The sequence below is a fragment of the Somniosus microcephalus genome, chromosome 5, assembly GCF_052327205.1.
Source record: "Somniosus microcephalus isolate GS21.2 chromosome 5, FLI_Smic_1.0, whole genome shotgun sequence".
In the NCBI taxonomy this organism is placed as follows: Eukaryota; Metazoa; Chordata; class Chondrichthyes; order Squaliformes; family Somniosidae; genus Somniosus; species Somniosus microcephalus.
Genome location: NC_140991.1, coordinates 9770857 through 9782903, shown reverse-complemented (window position 1 = coordinate 9782903; position 12047 = coordinate 9770857). Strand labels below are relative to the sequence as shown.

The following is a 12047-nucleotide window of genomic DNA, read 5'->3' as shown; positions in this document are numbered from 1 at the left end:
AAAGCTGGAGATGTAACGGATATTAAGCAGGTGCAGTGGGAGGGGGGAGGGGGCGGAATTGAAGGAACAATCTGTGCTTTTGTAAGAGGCAGGAAACATAAAATGTTGTAAATGGGAATGGCAAAAATCATACAGCATGAAAAATGGGGGCGGGGTTATAGTTTGAAATTGTTGAACTCAATGTTGAGTCCGGAAGGCTGTAAAGTTCCTAATCGAAAGATGAGGTGCTGTTCCTCGAGCTTACGTTGAGTTTCATTGGAACAATGTAAGAGGCCGAGGAGCGAGAGGTGGGAATGGAGCGGTGAATTAAAGTGACAGGCGACCGGAAGCTCAGGGTCACCCTTACGGACTGAACGGAGGTGTTCCGCAAAGCGGTCACCCAATCTGCGTTTGGTCTCCCGAATGTAGAGGAGACCAAGCAGCGAATACAGTATATTAAATTGCAAGAAGAACAAGTAAATCGCTGCTTCACCTGGAAGGGGTGTTTGGGGCCCTGGACAGAGGGAAGGGAGGAGGTAAAAGGGCAGGTGTTGCATCTCCTGCGCTTGCACGGGAAGGTGCCAGGCGAAGGGGAAGGGCTGTTAGGGATGATTGAGGAGTGGACCAGGGTATCGCGGAGGAAGTGGTCGCGGAGGAAGTGGTCCCTTCGGAATGCTGAAAGGGGAGGTGAGGGGAAGATGTGTTTGGTGGTGGGATTTTTTAACTAATCATTCGCATTGGTTCATGTCACTGGTGGACTGTTGCAGTATTAAAGAAAAAGAATTTGCATTTATTTAGCATCTTTCACCACCTCAGTGCAGTCACTGTTGTAATGTAGAAAAAGCGGCAGCCAAATTGCACGCAGCAAGCTCCCACAAACAGCAATGAGATACATGACTGGCTAATCTGTTTTTAGGTGTTGGTTGAGGGATATATATTTGACCAGGACACCCGGGAGAACTCCCCTGCTCCTCTTCAAAATAGTGCGTTGGGATCTTTTACATTCAGTATTAGCCAAAAGATGGAAGCGTTTGGTATGTATGGGAAGGTCAACTGATCTGCTTGCTGAATTTTAATATGAACAGATCTCACCTTGCCAGACTTACCATTTTGAGATGCTCCTCTGACTAGTGTTGAGGCAGGTGGGAGATAGTCATCTCCGTACCCAAGAAGTTGGCCCATTCCCACCATCCCTTCCCTCGAGAAGGATAGAGGCGCATTGATAAATAAGACAGAGTGGCTGAACACAGTAGAGTAGTATTTCCTGTTGGAAGGCCAGGGGTGCAGGTGGGGAACAGGCTCCTGAGGGGGAGGTTGTCAGAAACTCTGGCTAAGATCCACAGAGTCAATCCCACGCGATTTTACAACCGGTCTAGATTGTTTTTGCCCAACTGTAGCGTGACTGAAATATTACAATATATTTGAATGAAGCCTAGCACCATTTCTCATTTGCATTGGCCAGGATTGAGCTGGGAATTCACTTCTCCCATTTTGATCGACTGAGAGCAAGCTTCATAAAGAATGGATCCCGAGGATTTTTAGTCCTTTTTCGTCCTGTAGTACATTTGTAGCATAGGCTAAAAATTAATTCTCGTTGGCCATTGTATGAAAAACCTTTTCAACAACTTTTTAAATGATTCTTTTTGCGAGTCCCTCCTTTCTTAAAAATATATGTTTATGTGGAGCTGACACAAGCCATATATTGTCTGCGAATTTACTGGCAAATCCATCAGTGATTCACACGAAACAACAACAGAAAATGCTGGAAAAACTCAGCAAATCAAATCAAATCAACTTTTATTGTCATTGTTAGTGCACAAGTGCAGTACAACGAAATGTAGGCTTGCGGCTCCCGAGAGTGTACATTTAGATTAAGACATTTAAACATTCAACATACATTTGGCTTGTAATACATTAACATAAACATAACCATAATAAAGTGCATTGGCAGATGTGCAGGCTTTAGAGTTTATTTGTGGAGTTCAGTAGGATGACAGCCCTGGGAAAGAAGCTGTTCCTAAATCTGGTCGTACGGGTGCGAATGCATCTGTAGCGTCTCCCAGATGGCAGGAGGGCGAACAGACTGTGGCTGGGGTGGGTAGGGTCTTTGATGATGGACCGTGACCTCCGTAAACAGCGTTTCTGGTATATGTGCTCTATGGTCGGTAGCCGGGTGCCGGTAATGCGTTGGGCAGTTTTGACTACCCGCTGCAGGGCTTTCCGGTCATAGTAGCTACAGCTGCCATACCATACTGTGATACAGTTCGTCAGGATGTTCTCTATTGTGCAGCGGTAAAAGTTAGAGAGGATCAGAGGTGACCGGTTACATCCCTTCAGCCTCCTTAGGAAATATAGGCGCTGCTGGGCCTTCTTCACCAGAGAGGAGGTATTGAGGGACCAGGAGAGGTCTTCTGTCTTCCAGGAGAGGCCAGGCAACATCCGTGGAGAGAAAATAGAGTCAACGTTTTGGGGCAAACCCTTTGTCAAGAAACACACAACTTTAGTAGAATAGGACGAGCTGAAAAAAAGGATTGTGAAAGAGGACCAGTGATGTGGAGGGACTGGAGAAGCTGGGATTGTTCTCCTTAGAGCAGAGAGGTTAAGGGGAGATTTAATAGGTGTTCAAAACCAGGAGAAACTGTTTCCACTGGCAGAAGGGTCGGCAGAGGACATCGATTTAAAATAATTGGCAAAAGAATTAGAGGTGACACGAGGATTTGTTTTTACGCTGCCTGAAAGGGTAGTGAAGCAGATTCAATAATAACTTTCAAAAGGGAATTGGATAAATATTTGAAGGGGGAAATTTTGCAGGGCTGTGGGGAAAGAGCAGGGGGCAGTGGGACTAATTGGAGAGCTCTTTCAAAGAGCCGGCACAGGCACGATGGGCTGAATAGCCTCCTGCGCTGTGTCATTCTGTGATAATCCAAACTTTCAGGGGAGCTCAGACAGCCATAAAGCAACTAAGTGAAGAGTCCCTGGTGGTCGCTTTAATGATGGGGGTTGGATTTGAAGTGTCCCAATTGCAGTATTGCATGGTGGAGGTGGTACAAGATGAAATTAGGCATGCAAGGGAGGCACCAGGTCTGCAGGAGTAACAACAGAAAATGCTGGAAAAACTCAGCAGGTTTCAAATTTCTCTCCATGGATGTTGCCTGACCTGCTGAGTTTTTCCAGCATTTTCTGTTGTTATTTCGGATTTCCAACATCTGCAGTATTTTGCTATCGTACCAGGTCTGCAGGACCTCGCACACGTTACCTGGGTCAGGCTTTGGGGTTGGGATCGAGCTAGATTCAGATTTGTGCCAGCTACTGTAAGGACTTCTGCATTCAACCTGATATCCCAGCTAGTGGCTGCCAATCCTCCAGGATTGTCCTGGAGTCTCCAGGAATTGAAGATTAATCTCCAGGACACGGCTGGGAGCAAACCCGGGAGAAAAATTTGAGGGGCATGCGTGTTTTATTATTTTCTTTGCACATTTTTAGTTATAAAAATATCAGAGATGGATAAAAGGCTGCCTGACTGACAGTCAAGAATCATCCAGTTAGGTAACAAAGATTCTGTTCACTTTCAAATCGGATTGGGAAGGTGTTGGGCCGTGAGGATGGATGTGTCAGGTGACATGACCAGACCAGCCCCGCTCAGCTCCATGACCAGCCCAATGCCTGGCCTGGCCCAATACCATGCCCAGCCCAATGCCTGGCCTGGCCCAATGCCCAGCCCATCCCACTACCCGGCCCAATGCCCGGCCCACTGTCCAACCCATCCCACTGCCTGGCCCAATGCCCAGCCCATCCCACGGCCCGGCCCAATGCCCAGCCCAGCCCAATGTCTAGCCCAATGCCCAGCCCAGCCACTGCCTGGCCCAATGCCCAGCCCAGCCCATCCACTGCCCGGCCCAATGCCCAGTCCGGCCCAATGCCCAGTCCAAAATCTGGTCCGGACCAATGCCCAGCCCACTGCCCGGCCCAATGTCCAGCCCAGCCCACTGCCCGGACCAATGCCCAGTCCAAAATCTGGTCCGGCCCAATGCCCAGCCCAGTCCAATGACCAACCTAATCCTGCCTCTGCTCCACAGGAGGGCGGGAGCAGAAGGAGGCGGAGTCCAGGGCCACCGGAGGAGGGGAGGAGCCACAGCGGGGGAGAGGGCGGGGCCACAGTGGGGGCGGGGCCAAAGCGGGGGGGAGGGGGAGAGGGCGGGGCCAAAGCGAGGGGGAGAGGGCGGGGCCAGTGCCGGGGAGGGGGGCGGGGCCAAAGCGGGGGGGTCGGGGAAGGGGCGGGGCCACAGCGGGGGGGGACACGGCCGGGGAGAGGGCGGGGCCAGCGCCGGGGAGAGGGCGGGGCCACAGCGGGGCGGTCTGCGCGGGAGGCGGCGGTTGAGTGCAGTGCGGCGGGAGGCTCGGCGGCGGGAGGTTGATGTTCGGTTTGGTGCCGGGAGTCGGGCCCCAGGCGGCAGGTACTGGAGGGATGCGGGGAAACGGACGGGTATCGCGCTGCGGGAGGGCAGGGAGCGGGTGGCCGGCCGGGGGAGGTCCGGACTCGGACTGCGGTTCCTGAGGGAAGCGGGATGTAGATGGCTGCTCACTGAAGGGGAAAGAGGCAAAAGAGCCCCTGGACACTGAAATATCAATAAATCGAGGGGAAAGGGGGGGCTGAAACATCTGTAAATCCAGGGAAAGAGGGCTGAAACATCAGTAAATCCAGGGAAAGGGGGCTGAAACATCAGTAAATCCAGGGAAAGGGGACTGAAACATCAGTAAATTCAGGGAAAGGGGGCTGAAACATCAGTAAAACTAGGGGAAGGGGGCTGAAACATCTGTAAATCCAGGGAAAGGGGACTGAAACATCAGTAAATCCAAGGAAAGGGGGCTGAAACATCAGTAAATCCAGGGGAGAGGGGGCTGAAACATCTGTAAATCCAGGGAAAGGGGGCTGAAACATCAGTAAATTCAGGGAAAGGGGGCTGAAACATCAGTAAATTCAGGGAAAGGGGGCTGAAACATCAGTAAATCCAGGGGAAAGGGGGCTGAAACATCAGTAAATCCAGGGAAAGGGGGCTGAAACATCTGTAAATCCAGGGAAAGGGGGCTGAAACGTCAGTAAATCCAGGGGAAAGGGGGCTGAAACATCTGTAAATCCAGGGAAAGGGCTGAAACATCTAAACCCAGGGGAAAGGTGGCTGAAACATCTGTAAATCCAGGGAAAGGGGCTGAAACATCAGTAAATCCAGGGAAAGAGGCTGAAACATCTAAATCCAGGGGAAAGGGGGCTGAAACATCTGTAAATCCAGGGAAAGGGGCTGAAACATCTGTAAATCCAGGGAAAGAGGCTGAAACATCTAAATCCAGGGGAAAGGGGGCTGAAACATCTGTAAATCCAGGGAAAGGGGCTGAAACATCTAAATCCAGGGGAAAGGGGCTGAAACATCTGTAAATCCAGGGAAAGGGGGCTGAAACATCAGTAAATCCAGGGAAAGGGGGCTGAAACATCTGTAAATTCAGGGAAAGGGGCTGAAACATCTGTAAATCCAGGGGAAAGGGGGCTGAAACATCTAAATCCAGGGAAAGGGGGCTGAAACATCTAAATCCAGGGGAAAGGGGCTGAAACATCTGTAAATCCAGGGGAAAGGGGCTGAAACATCTGTAAATCCAGGGGAAAGGGGCTGAAACATCTAAATCCAGGGGAAAGGGGCTGAAACATCTGTAAATCCAGGGGAAAGGGGGCTGAAACATCTAAATCCAGGGGAAAGGGGCTGAAACATCTGTAAATCCAGGGGAAAGGGGGCTGAAACATCTAAATCCAGGGAAAGGGGGCTGAAACATCTAAATCCAGGGAAAGGGGGCTGAAACATCTAAATCCAGGGAAAGGGGGCTAAAACATCTAAATCCAGGGAAAGGGGGCTGAAACATCTGTAAATCCAGGGGAAAGGGGCTGAAACATCTAAATCCAGGGGAAGGGGGCTGAAACATCTGTAAATCCAGGGGAAAGGGGCTGAAACATCAGTAAATCCAGGGGAAAGGGGGCTGAAACATAGAATCATAGAATGGTTAAGGTTGGAAAGAGGCCGTTTAGTCCGTTGAGCCCGTGCCGGCTCTCTGTAAAACTTCAGCTAGTCACACTGCCCCACCCCTTCCCCGTAACCCTGCAATTATTTTTCCTTCAGGTACTTATCCAGCTCACTTTTGAAAGCCGTGATTGAGTCAGCCTCCACCACACTTTCAGGCAGTGCATTCCAGATCATAACCACTCGCTGCGTAAAAAAGTTTTTCCTCATGTCGCCTTTGGTTCTTTTGCCAATCACCTTACATCTGTGTCCTCTGGTTCTTGATCCTTCTGCCAATGGGAACAGTTTCTCTCTCTCTACTCTGCCTAGACCCCTCATGATTTTGAACACCTCGATCAAATCCCCTCTCAACCTTCTCTGCTCCAAGGAGAACAACCCCAGCTTCTCTAATCAATCCACGTAACTGAAGTCCCTCACCCTGGAACCATTCTCGTAAATCTTTTCTGCACCTTCTCCAAGGCCTTCGCATCCTTCCTAAAGTGTGGTGCCCAGAATTGGACACAATACTCCAGTTGAGGCCACACCAGTGTATAGAGTCATAGAGTTTTTCAGCACAGAAAGAGGCCCTTCGGCCCATCGTGTCTGCGCCGCCCATCCCTCCCTGTCCAGTCTAATCCCATTTTCCAGCATTTGGTCCATAGCCTTGTATGCAATGGCATTTCAAGTGCTCATCCAAATGCTTCTTGAATGTTGTGAGGGTTCCTGCCTCTACCACCCTTTCAGGCAGTGAGTTCCAGCTTCCAACCACCCTCTGGGTGAAAAAGTTCCTCCTCAAATCCCCCCTAAATCTCCTGCCCCTTACCCTGAATCTGTGCCCCCTTGTTATTGACCCCCCTACTAAGGGGAAAAGTTCCTCTTTATCTACCCTATCTATGCCCCTCATCATTTTGTACACCTCAATCAGGTCCCCCCTCAGCCTTCTTTGCTCCAAGGAAAACAACCCCAGCCTGTCCAGTCTCTCTTCATAGCTGAGGTGCTCCATCCCAGGTAACATCCTGGTGAATCTTCTCTGCACCCTCTCCAAAGCAATCACATCCTTCCTATAGTGAGGCGACCAGAACTGCACACAGTACTCCAGCTGTGGCCTCACCAGCGTTTTGTACAGCTCCATCATAACCTCCCTGCTCTTATATTCTATGCCTCTGCTAATGAAGGCAAGTATCCCATAAGCCTTTTTAACCACCTTATCTACCTGTTCCGCTGCCTTCAGGGAATTATGTACATGTACACCAAGGTCCCTCTGACCCTCTGTACTTCCTAGGGTCCTACCACTCATTGTGTATTCCCTTGCCTTATTTGTCCGTCCAAAATGCATCACCTCGCACTTTTCCGGGTTAAATTCCATTTGCCACTTTTCTGCCCATCTGACCAACCCGTTAATATTGTCCTGCAGCCTGAGGCTTTCCTCCTCGCAATTTACCACCCCACCAATTTTCGTGTCATCCGCGAACTTACTGATCATACCCTTTACATTCTCATCCAAATCATTAATGTAGATCACAAACAGCAAGGGACCCAGCACCGATCCCTGAGGTACCCCACTGGACACAGGCTTCCAGTCACAAAAGCAACCTTCGACCACCACCCTCTGCCTCCTGCCACTCAGCCAGTTTAGGATCCAACGCGCCAAGGCCCCCTGGATCCCATGGGCTCTTACCTTCTTGACCAGTCTCCTATGCGGGACCTTGTCAAAAGCTTTACTGAAGTCCATGTAAACCACATCATTTCCCTCATCCACACACCTAGTCACCCCCTCGAAAAATTCAATCAGATTTGTCAGACATGATTTACCCTTGACAAAGCCATGCTGACTATCCCCGATTAATCCTTGCCTCTCCAAGTGGAGACTAATTTTGTCCCTCAGAATTTTTTCCAATAATTTCCCTACCACAGATGTTAGGCTCACTGGCCTGTAATTCCCTGGTTTATCCCTGCTACCCTTCTTGAATAATGGTACTACGTTAGCTGTTCTCCAGTCCTCTGGTACATCCCCTGTGGCCAGAGAGGTTCTGAAAATTTGTGTCATAAAGGTTCATCATAACTTCCTTCCTTTTGTACTCTATGCCTCTATTTATGAAGCCCAGGATCCCGTATGCTTTGTTAACCGCTTTCTCAACCTGCCCTGCCACCTTCAACGATTTGTGCACATATACCCCCAGGTCTCTCTGTTCATGCACCCCCTTTAGAATTGTAACCTTTAGTTTATATTGCCTCTCCTCGTTCTTCCTACCAGAATGTATCACTTCGCACTTTCCTGTGTTAAATTTCATCTGCCACGTGTTTGCCCATTTCACCAGCCTGTCTATGTCTTCTTGAAGTCTATCACTGTCCTCCTCACTGTTCACTATACTTCCAACATCTGCAAATCCAGGGGAAAGGGGTCTGAAACATCTGTAAATCAAGGGGAAAGGGTCACAAACATCTGTAAATCCAGGGGAAAGGGGCACTGACACATCTGTAAATCCAGGGGAAAGGGGCCCTGAAACATCAGTAAATTGAGGGGTTCACACTGCGGAAAGAGGATAATGATAAGGAAAAATACGAAGAGATTAGGAAAGAAGTCAAAAAAGCATAAAACAAAATAGTAAAATATTTTACAGGCACATCAATAAATAAAGGAAGGTCGGAATGGGAATAGGGCTACTAAGGGATGGACAGGCAGTGATAGAGAGCGATGGTAGAAATATTAAATAATTACTTTGCCTCAGTATTTACCAGGGAGATAGAACTGGTGGACATGACATTGGATCATGAGATTAGTAATGAAATAGCTGCATATAAAATAAAAAGAGGAGATATAGTAAACTCAGAGGAAAAAACCCCATGTCTGGCTGGATTAGATCCGCGCATTTTAAAATAATCTAGGGAAGCGATAGCAGAGGCATTACTACACATATTTAATAATTCATTAGAAAAAGGTGTAGCCCCAGAGGACTGGCAGATAGCTAACCTAATACCTATATTTAAGAAGGGAGATAGAACATGTCCAGGGAACTATAGACCAGTCAGCTTAACATCGGTGGTTGTAAAAATAATGGAATCCCTACTAAAGGAGAAAATAGAAGAACATCTAGAAGCCAAAAATATAATAATGAATCGTTAGCATGGATTTCAAAAGGGAAAGTCTTGATTTTATTGAAGAGGTAACAGAGAGAGAGAGAGTAGATGTAATTTATCTGGATTTTCAAAAGGCCTTTGATGAGGTTCCACATAATAGACTAACGAATAAGGTCAGAGAATGCAGAGTCAGGGGAGAAGTAGCAGAATGGATAGCTAGCTGGCTTCAAGTCAGAAAGCAGAGAGTCGGGGTAAAGGGTAGCTATTCAGTGTGGCAGGAGGTGGGCAGTGGTGTTCCACAAGGATCAGTGCTGGGACCGCTGTTGTTCACAATTTATATTAACAATTTAGCCTTGGGAATCAAAAACACAATTTCTAAATTTGCGGATGACACCAAATTGGAGGGATAGTTAATACTGAGGAGGACTGCAACAAATTACAGGAAGACCTTAATAAACTTGCAGAATGGGCAAATAATTGACAAATGAATTTCAACACAGATAAATGTGAGATTACATTTTGGTAGGAAGAATAGGGAGGTCACTTATCACTTGGAGGGTGGGAGTCTAGGTGGAGTAAAGGAACAAAGGGATCTGGGAGTACAAATACACAAATCACTAAAAGTAGCGATACAGGTTAACAAGGCCATAAAAAAAGCAAACCAAGCACTAGGGTTTATTTCTAGAGGGATAGAATTGAAAGGTCGGGAAGTTATGTTAAACCTGTGTCGAACCTTGGTTAGACCACACTTGGAGCACTGCGTACAGTTCTGGTCGCCATATTATAAAAAGGATATAGAGGCACTGGAGAGGGTGCAGAGAAGATTCACAAGGATGATACCAGAAATGCGAGGGTATACATCTCAGGAAAGGATGAACAGGCTGGGTCTCTTTTCTCTTGAAAAAAGGCTATGGGGTGACCTAATAGAGGTCTTTAAAATTATGAAAGGTTTTGATAGAGTGGATACAGAGAGAATGTTTCCACTTGTGGGGAAGAGCATAACTAGAGGTCATCAATATAAGATAGTCACCAAGAAATCCAATCGGGAATTCAGGAGAAACCTCTTTACCCAGAGAGTCATAGAGTCATAGAGTAATACAGCACGGATAGAGGCCCTTCGGCCCATCGTGTCCGCGCCGGCCATCAAGCCCTGTCTAATCTAATCCCATATTCCAGCATTTGGCCCGTAGCCTTGTATGCTATGGCATTTCAAGTGCACATCCAAATGCTTCTTAAATGTTGTGAGGGTTTCTGCCTCCACAACCCTTTCAGGCAGTGAGTTCCAGACTCCAACCACCCTCTGGGTGAAAAAGTTCTTTCTCAAATCCCCTCTAAACCTCCCGCCCTTTACCTTGAATCTATGCCCCCTAGTTATTGACCCCTCTACTAAGGGAAAAAGCTCCTCAGCATCCATCCTATCCATGCCCCTCATAATTTTGTACACCTCAATCATGTCCCCCCCTCAGCCTCCTCAGCTCCAAGGAAAACAAACCCAACCTGCCCAGTCTCTCTTCATAGCTGAAGCGCTCCAGCCCTGGTAACATCCTGGTGAACCTCCTCTGCACCCTCTCCAACGCGATCACATCCTTCCTGTAGTGTGGCGACCAGAACTGCACACAATATTCCAGCTGTGGCCTAACCAGTGTTTTATACAGCTCCATCATAACCTCCTTGCTCTTATATTCAATGCCTCGGCTAATGAAGGCAAGTATCCCATATGCCTTTTTTAACACCTTATCCACCTGTTCCGCCGCCTTCAGGGATCTGTGTACTTGCACACCCAGATCCCTCTGACCCTCCGTCTTGCCTAGGGTCTTTCCATTCATTGTGTATTCCTTTGCCTTGTTAGTCCCCCCAAAGTGCATCACCTCGCACTTTTCCGGGTTAAATTCCATTTGCCACTGTTCCGCCCATCTGACCAACCCATCTATATCGTCCTGCAGACTGAGGCTACCCTCCTCGCTATTTACCACCCTACCAATTTTTGTATCATCCGCGAACTTACTGATCATACCCTTTACATTCATATCCAAGTCATTAATGTAGACCACAAACAGCAAGGGACCCAGCACCGATCCCTGTGGTACCCCACTGGCCACAGGCTTCCAGTCACAAAAACAACCTTCGACCATCACCCTCTGCCTTCTGCCACTAAGCCAGTTTTGTATCCAATGTGCCAAGGCACCCTGGATTCCATGGGCTCTTACCTTCTTGACCAGTCTCCTGTGCGGGACTTTATCGAAGGCCTTACTGAAATCCATGTATACCACATCCACTGCGTTACCCTCATCCACACACCTAGTCACCCCCTCAAAAAATTCAATCAAATTGTGGTGAGAATGTGGAACTCGCTCCCACAGGGAGTGGTTGAAGCGAATAGTACAGATGCATTTAAGGGGAGGCTGGACAAGTATATGAGGGAGAAGGGAATAGAGGGTTATGCTGACAGAGTTGGATGAGGAAAGACGGGAGGAGGCTCGAGTGGAGCATAAACAACAACTTGTATTTATATAGCGCTTTTAACGTAGTAAAACGTCCCAAGGCGCTTCACAGGATTATTATAAGACAAAAAATTTGCCACCGAGCCACATGAGAAATTAGGGCAGGTGACCAAAAGCTTGGTCAAAGAGGTAGGTTTTAAGGAGCGTCTTAAAGGAGGAAAGAGAGGTGGTGTGGTTTAAGGAGGGAATTCCAGAGCTTAGGGCTCTGAAGGCACAGTCACCAATGGTTGAGCGATTTGTAATCGGGGATGCTCAAGAGGCCAGAATTAGAGGAGCGCAGATATCTTGGGGGCTGTGGGGCAGAAACTTGAAAGTACTGAAGTACAAAGGGATCTGGGGGTCCTGGTGCACGAAACTCAAAAGGTTAGTATGCAGGTGCAGCAAGTGATTAAGAAGGCCAATGGAATGTTGGCTTTCATTGCTAGGGGGATAGAATATAAAAATAGGG

At 48.1% G+C, this 12047-nt stretch overlaps 1 protein-coding gene across 1 annotated transcript in view; it reads left to right on the top strand.

Moving 5' to 3' along the window:
- The first annotated feature begins 4347 nt into the window (after nt 1-4347).
- LOC147116867 (uncharacterized) overlaps nt 4348-12047 on the top strand; it is a 128597-nt gene continuing 120897 nt past the window's right edge. The window contains exon 1 of the mRNA XM_085987181.1: nt 4348-4433. The gene's annotated coding sequence lies outside the window, so the exon portion shown is untranslated. The remainder of the gene's footprint in view (nt 4434-12047) is intronic.